The following is a 7,166-nucleotide window of genomic DNA, read 5'->3' on the forward strand; positions in this document are numbered from 1 at the left end:
GGCCCACGAGGGAAGGGGGGTTTCTTGTTTCTATTTTTATTTGAACTTTAACCTTTTTTTTTGTTTCCTTTTACTGTTTTATTTTATGTTAGCACACTAAAACACTTTACAAAATGTTGGTTCACCACCAAAATTAAGAAGTGAATATTTGTCACATGATCAACATTTTAGTTTTCATGTTTGTGAACTTTGAATTTTGGACTTAAATTTGAATTTGAATTTGAATTAAGATTTGAATCAAGGGAGGATTAGCAACAGTAAAGTGACGACATGGCATCATTAGCAGAGGATTACTGTAGCTTAATTATCCGGGTGTCACAATTCTCCTCCACTACAAGAAATCTCGTCCCGAGATTTAAGAGGCGTAAGGGGGGGAGGTTCTGGTTACGAAATTCTAGCGAGTTGCTCCCTTTAGGTGATGTCTTCATTTCTCTGCTCGAGGTCATCATGATGAAGTGCCTATCTTTCCTTCGGAGTCTTCATCATACTAACGAAAGATTAAGGGGGTATGCCGGAAGAATGGACCTTTGCAGGGTAGACCATCTGGTAGACGACAACAAGGAAGGTGGTGGAAAGTAACTCTTGAATTGAAATTTAAGACAACATCGAGAGCAAAGTAAGAAGGTGCAAAATAGAAGTTTCAAGCACATAGGCAATCGTTCGTTGCCTAAAGCAAAGTGTGAAAGGGGTTCAGAGCAATGGGAATAAGTATTGCGTCTGATACCAGATTGATGATCTCATCGGAAGGTGGCTCGTGAATTACACACGAGGCCACGCGCGAGGAATAACTTTGGGAACATGGGGTGTACAGGAGAGTTAGGTTTCGATCCAGTGGACCTGTGGGCTATGGGTCCACCATGCGGGTAGAAAGTAGGAAGGGTGGTGACATCTTGCACAGCCGCGACAGGGAGGCATGTCAGTGAATAGCTTGTAAGCTATGCTGGCAACAATGTCGGTACCAAGGACGGGGAACGAAGAGAGCAATTTTCCTGCTTGTTGAACGAGGCGAACCAATTGGAAAGCTATCACCCATCGGTGGTTACTGTAATGTCATCAACAATAGTAACTCGGTCTTACAGACAGAGTGATATAACAAGGTGCCTACCTAAGCAGGGAATTATCTCTGCTCAGCTAAGTCAGATTATAGGAAATGTTAATCAAAAGAATGGAAAGGAAAACGCGATTATCAGATTAAACAGAGCAATGGAAAGGAAAATTGTGACTACACACAATTATTAGGAGTAAATACTTCCCATGGACAAGCAGAACATGGCATACAGGGTAGGAGAGCAAGTACCCAACCATTGAGATAAGAGGCAAGGATTAATCAAGATGTTACATACAACGATTTTGGATAACTGACCAAGAAACATTTAGCATCACGCCTCCAATGTTCTTGTTAAAGAGTGGGTTATCATAGTCATGCTTCAAGGTAGCAATGATATGGTGTTTCAATCAAGGGCCATGCTTTGGATACACAAATGATTCATCACGAGCAACTTATAAAATAAGTCTTACAATTTCCTCCAGGAAGAATGGTTATCCTTGCAAAAGAAATTATAATGATAGGTCCTCCAGCCAGGGGGTGCTAGGCATGACATCATATTACTGGGTCATCAAAGGACCAACATCATAACTCCTGGAAAGTTGTCCCAACCATCATATTTGACCGAGATTCAGCTCCGGTTGGTGTCATGATACCTCAGACTCAGGACGTTCGAGAAGAAAAGGTGCGACACGAATCAACGAAATTACATTGCAAGATTCTCGGGAAATGAACTATGGGAGCGGGTTCCTGAAACAATAGTTCATCATTAAACCAAGGAGGGGATGAGGAGGTGGCTGTTGGGATCAGTGACAATTCATCGAGAATTCCAAACGGATGGATTTCCACAATAATGTGAACAGGAAGATGACACTTATCAATTCAAATGATATAATGTTGTGTGCGTGAGGAAAACATACACCATCAATCACTAGTTGAAAGGTGTGCCCGAAATATGACCTTAGGCAGCAAGATCAATGTTAGAGTGATGATTCAATAACCAACAGTCTAAGAATGAACTGTCGACCGTTAACTTCAAAGCAATAGGGTTGCTAGAAGTACAGAACTCAGGCAGCATCGTTAGCATATTGGTATCCTGGTTAAAAAAACAACACAGGGACCAAGGAAAAATGGTGATGGTGAGAAGTATCATCATACCGAGAATTTCTAAGAGGTGGAGCAATCCCCACAACATTCTCGACATAAAAGACAGTAATACTTCAAGGCAGAATACAACACTAGCTGGAGAGCAAGTTGTATTCATAATGTGGACAAGTTCACGCTGAAAGGAAGTCAAGGGTGTTGTCGATGATAATAATAATAAATCATCGAGGGGAAGGAGGGTATTTCTCATCATGAATACGGTTGACATCTCAGAAGAAGTCAAAGTGTTGAAGGTGATCCGACACATTTGCTGGGAAGTTTCAAGAGAATGCAATCAAACAACAACGACAACAAGCAAGGGAATGACGAAGTGGCAAGTTATAGGATCAATATATAAGATTCAAGCTCAGAACCAAAGTTGCCTTTCAAGACAAGCAACATGATGTTGAAAGCTCGACGTAAGTCGTGCTCACACACTAATGAATTCGTACACAAGAGAAGGACGAGGTAGCATAGTTAAAGATAGCAAGACTAGGATGCAGCCGATAGTCTAGGAATGACCAGATTGGGTTCAGAATTTCCCAGTAAAAATACTAGGGGTATTTGATTTATAGTTCGGAATAATTTCACTAGTCGGTGTCCTCGGTTGACAACAACCCAGAACACGTAGAGTGATTATGACAAGGAAAGACATTACTTCAACAAATTTAGTAATATGTGGTGCAATGGCGAGACATCTTCGAGATACGAGGGGGTAATACTCGAAGGTAGAACCGGGTCATTGACCTATGATAGTAGATACTTCAACCTTGCCAAAAATAGACAAGGCACTGGATTGAATTCCCATCAGATATATCAGATCAGGATAACATGGTTAGAACCATAACTGTAAGAAATCAATTTCAAGAATACCGAAGGAATCATACAGCTGGATAATCTTTTTGCAAGAAGCTTCTGAGATGGTCGACATCATTTTCATGGGCATGAACACAAAGTTCAAGGTCGACTCCCACTTCTTTAATGCATATCATTTCATTCACCTCTCGCTTTGCTATAACTGTAGTGTTGGAATTTTATCTGATAGAACACCGGAAGAGTATGACTTGTGGAAACTTTCGGGTTCTCACGGATTAGGGAGGCATAGGTTCAACCCATCGGGCATCTTAGTAACATATACCACAAGTTTCGAAAGTAAATACACAAGCTTGAAAGTGGAGCATGGTTGGCCAAGCAAAGGATACAATTTACCAATGGCATTATGTATCAGGGGAAGAACTCACAAGGTGATTGAATATGAAGGACACTGTCGGATAAAAATCCAACAATGGATAGGGCAACCCACAACGAAGCTGATAAGAGTATCGGTACTCACTCAGAGGAAGAAAGAATGCAAAGGCATCAGATTCAAGAATCACCTGATTAGTTTGATGCTTAATAGAAAGAAATTATGGTTTCCAAAATGATGGATCAGAAGCAGACGCTCTGATCAAGGATGGATAAGTTGAAAACACTTAGTTGGACAATCAATAAAGGTTTGAATTGCCGAGAACCAACTCATGTCCGGAATGACGTCTGAGTCGGAAGGATAATCCTAGGATTTGACTGATGATTGTGAACATTCGCAACTTATTGAATCAATGGAGTCATAAATGATAGTGACCAAGGATGCCACTAAGATTAGTATACTTATGGGATTAACCATAATGCAAGCAAGCCAGAATTTCAAGAACAACTGATGGTTGAGGATTTTCGAAAGATCAATTAGTATTTCAAAGACTTTGGTGAAACACATGAACAACTAGGGAGAAACAAATCCTTAGTGTGTGTGAGGATTAATTTGTAGGTGTATTCAGGTGGCAAAGAACTGCAAGGTAGTAGGCACAAAGTATTCTGGGGGTATCTTGTAATAACAAGATCAACTGGGAATAAAAATAAGAACGATGGGTGTAAGTATTTATCCATAGGGATATTTCGGTTGTAGGGAATTGCAAAAGCAACGGGCGCAAAGTCTCCAGAGAATATCGAAGAGTATCTTTGAAATCTTCTGGTGCAGCCGGCGATCATCGGGACTGAAGGGGCTCACCGGGAGAAAGTATTTTCGAGAACCTAAAGTTAGATTTTAGTAAATTCATTAAACCTGAATAGAAGAGAGTACAGAGCCCAGAGTAAAGGGTCGAGAAGTAAAAGTTCCTAATACCACCCAATGGCGACGTGGGCCCGTAAGGCACACATCCATGTTAGTAAAAGTTTTGTAGTGACTAGACTTGACTTCGGCCAAGGAGTGTGGAAGGGGATTCATACAGGCAGCCGACTCTGATACCAACTTGTGATGCCCCCGATTCAATCGTACACTAATCATGCACGCAAACGTGTACGATCAAGATCAGGGACTCACGGGAAGATATCACAACACAACTCTAAAAACATAAATAAGTCATACAAGCATCATAATACAAGCTAGGGGCCTCGAGGGCTCCAATACAAGTGCTCAATCATAGACGAGTCAGCGGAAGCAACAATATCTGAGTATAGACATAAGTCAAACAAGTTGCCATAAGATGGCTAGCACAAACTGGGATACAGATCGAAAGAGGCACAGGCCTCCTGCCTGGGATCCTCCTAAACTACTCCTGGTCATCGTCAACAGCCTGCACGTAGTAGAGGGCACCTCCAGTGTAGTAGGAATCATCGTCGACGGTGGAGTCTGGCTCCAGGGCTCCATCATCTGGTTGCGAGAACCAGGTAGAAGGGAAAGGGGGAAAAGAGGGAGAAAAGCAACCGTGATTACTCATCCAAAGTACTTGCAAGCAAGGAGCTACACTACATATGCATGGGTATATGTGTAAAGGGCCATATCGGTGGACTGAACTGCAGAATGCAAGAATAAGAGGGGGATAGCTAATCCTGTCGAAGACTATGCTTCTGGCCACCTCCATCTTGCAGCGTGTAGAAGAGGGTAGATTGAAGTCCTCCAAGTAGCATCGCATAGCATAATCCTACCCGGCGATCCTCCCCTCGTCGCCCTGTGGAAAAGCGATCACCGGGTTGTCTGTGGAACTTGTCTGGGTGTGTTTTATTAATTATCTGGTTCTAGTTGTCATAAGGTCAAGGTACAACTCCGGGTCATCCTTTTACCGAGGGACACGGCTATTCGAATAGATAAACTTCCATGCAGGGGAGCACCACATAACCCAACATGCTCGATCCCATTTGACCGGACATAATTTCCTGGGTCATGCCCGCCTCGGAAGATCAACACGTCGCGGCCCCACCTAGGCACAACAGAGAGGTCAACACGCCGGTCTAAATCCTATGCGTGCAGGGGTCTGGGCCCATCGACCATTGCACACCTGCACGTTGCGAGGGCGGCCGGAAGCAGACCTAGCAACCTCCATTACAAAGGAAGTTGAGTTAACGCAGTCCAACCCGGCACGCGCCGCCTAGTTGCTGATGTCATGAAGGCTTCGGCTGATACCACAACGTCGAGTGCCCATATCTTTCCCGCGTAGTTGGTTAGTGCGTATATGCCAGTGGCCAGAATCAGATCAAATACCAAGATCTCGTTAAGCGTGTTATTTTGAAGTAACCACGGACGCCGACCAGGGCCAGGCCCATCTCTCGCCTAGGTGGTCTCAACCTGCCCTGTCGCTCCGCCACAAAGTAATAGTCGAGGGCCGTCGGGAACCCAGGCCCACCTCTATCGGGATGGAGCCACCTGTCCTTCCAGCCCCCACATCGGAATCACTTGCGGGTACTCAACGAGTAGACCCGACTTTAGTCACCACCTGTATAGTATGTATGTATAGTATATACCCGTGATCACCACCCGAGTGATCATGGCCCGATAGTATAGCAAGGCAGACTGACAAGAATGTAGGGCCACAGATGATAAACTAGCATCCTATACTAAGTATTTAGGATTGCAGGTAAGGTATCAACAGATGTAGCAACAATGTCAGGCTATGCATCAGAATAGGATTAACAGAAAGCAGTAACATGCTACACTACTCTAATGCAAGTAGTATAGAGGAGAATAGGCAAAATCTGGTGATCAAGGGGGGGCTTGCCTGGTTGCTCTGGCAAGGAGGGGTCGTCAACTCCGTAGTCGAACTGGGGTCGCCGGCAGTCTCAGGGTCTACCGGAAAGAAGTAACGGAGGGGGAACACAATAAATAACAAAGCAATCAAAGCATCGCAAAGCGTAACATGGCAATACGCGGTGCTAGGTGTGCCCTAACGCGGTAGTAGGTGATACCGACGAAGGGGGGAAACATCCGGGAAAGTATTCCCGGTGTTTCGCGTTTTTGGACAGATGAACCGGAGGGGGAAAGTGGCGTGTTTGCTATGATAGGGGTGTGTGGCAGACGAACGGGCTGCATATCCGGATTCGTATCGTCGTTCTGACAAACTTTCTTGTACAAAGTATTTTCATCCGGGTTACGAATTATTTTATATTAACTTTTAAAGATTTAAATCATTTTTAGAATTAACAGATTTAATTAAATTATAAGATGCAATTATGACATTAGCATGATGTCAGGGTGATGTCAGCAGTCAGCTTTGATCGTTGACCAGTCAAGCTGACGGGTGGGGTCATTCTGTCATAGACCTAACTAATTAACTGATTTAGTTAACTAAGTTCAATTAATTAGGTTAACTAACATGATTAATTAAGTTAATTAATTAATACATTAATGTTTTTAAAATCATTATTATTTTTACATTTTTGTTTCTTTAAAAAAAACAAGGGGGCTTGCCCCGTGTGGCAATGGCCCAGTCGGACCACACACGCACGCACACAATCACAGCCATGACGGTGGCCATGGCTGGCGGCATCGGCGGGAAATGGCAAGAGGCCGATGACAGGAAGGGTCAGCCGCCGGCGAGGCCAACAGCGCGAGGCTGGGCGACAGTGGGGCTCGTGGCCGGCGCGTATAGAGGGTGGTGGTGGGCGCGGCTCGCGGACGCGCATTGAGGGCGGCCGGCGAACAGGGCCACGATGGGCGGCGCATCAACGG

The sequence above is a fragment of the Triticum dicoccoides genome, chromosome 1B, assembly GCF_002162155.2.
Source record: "Triticum dicoccoides isolate Atlit2015 ecotype Zavitan chromosome 1B, WEW_v2.0, whole genome shotgun sequence".
NCBI classification, from domain to species: domain Eukaryota; kingdom Viridiplantae; phylum Streptophyta; class Magnoliopsida; order Poales; family Poaceae; genus Triticum; species Triticum dicoccoides.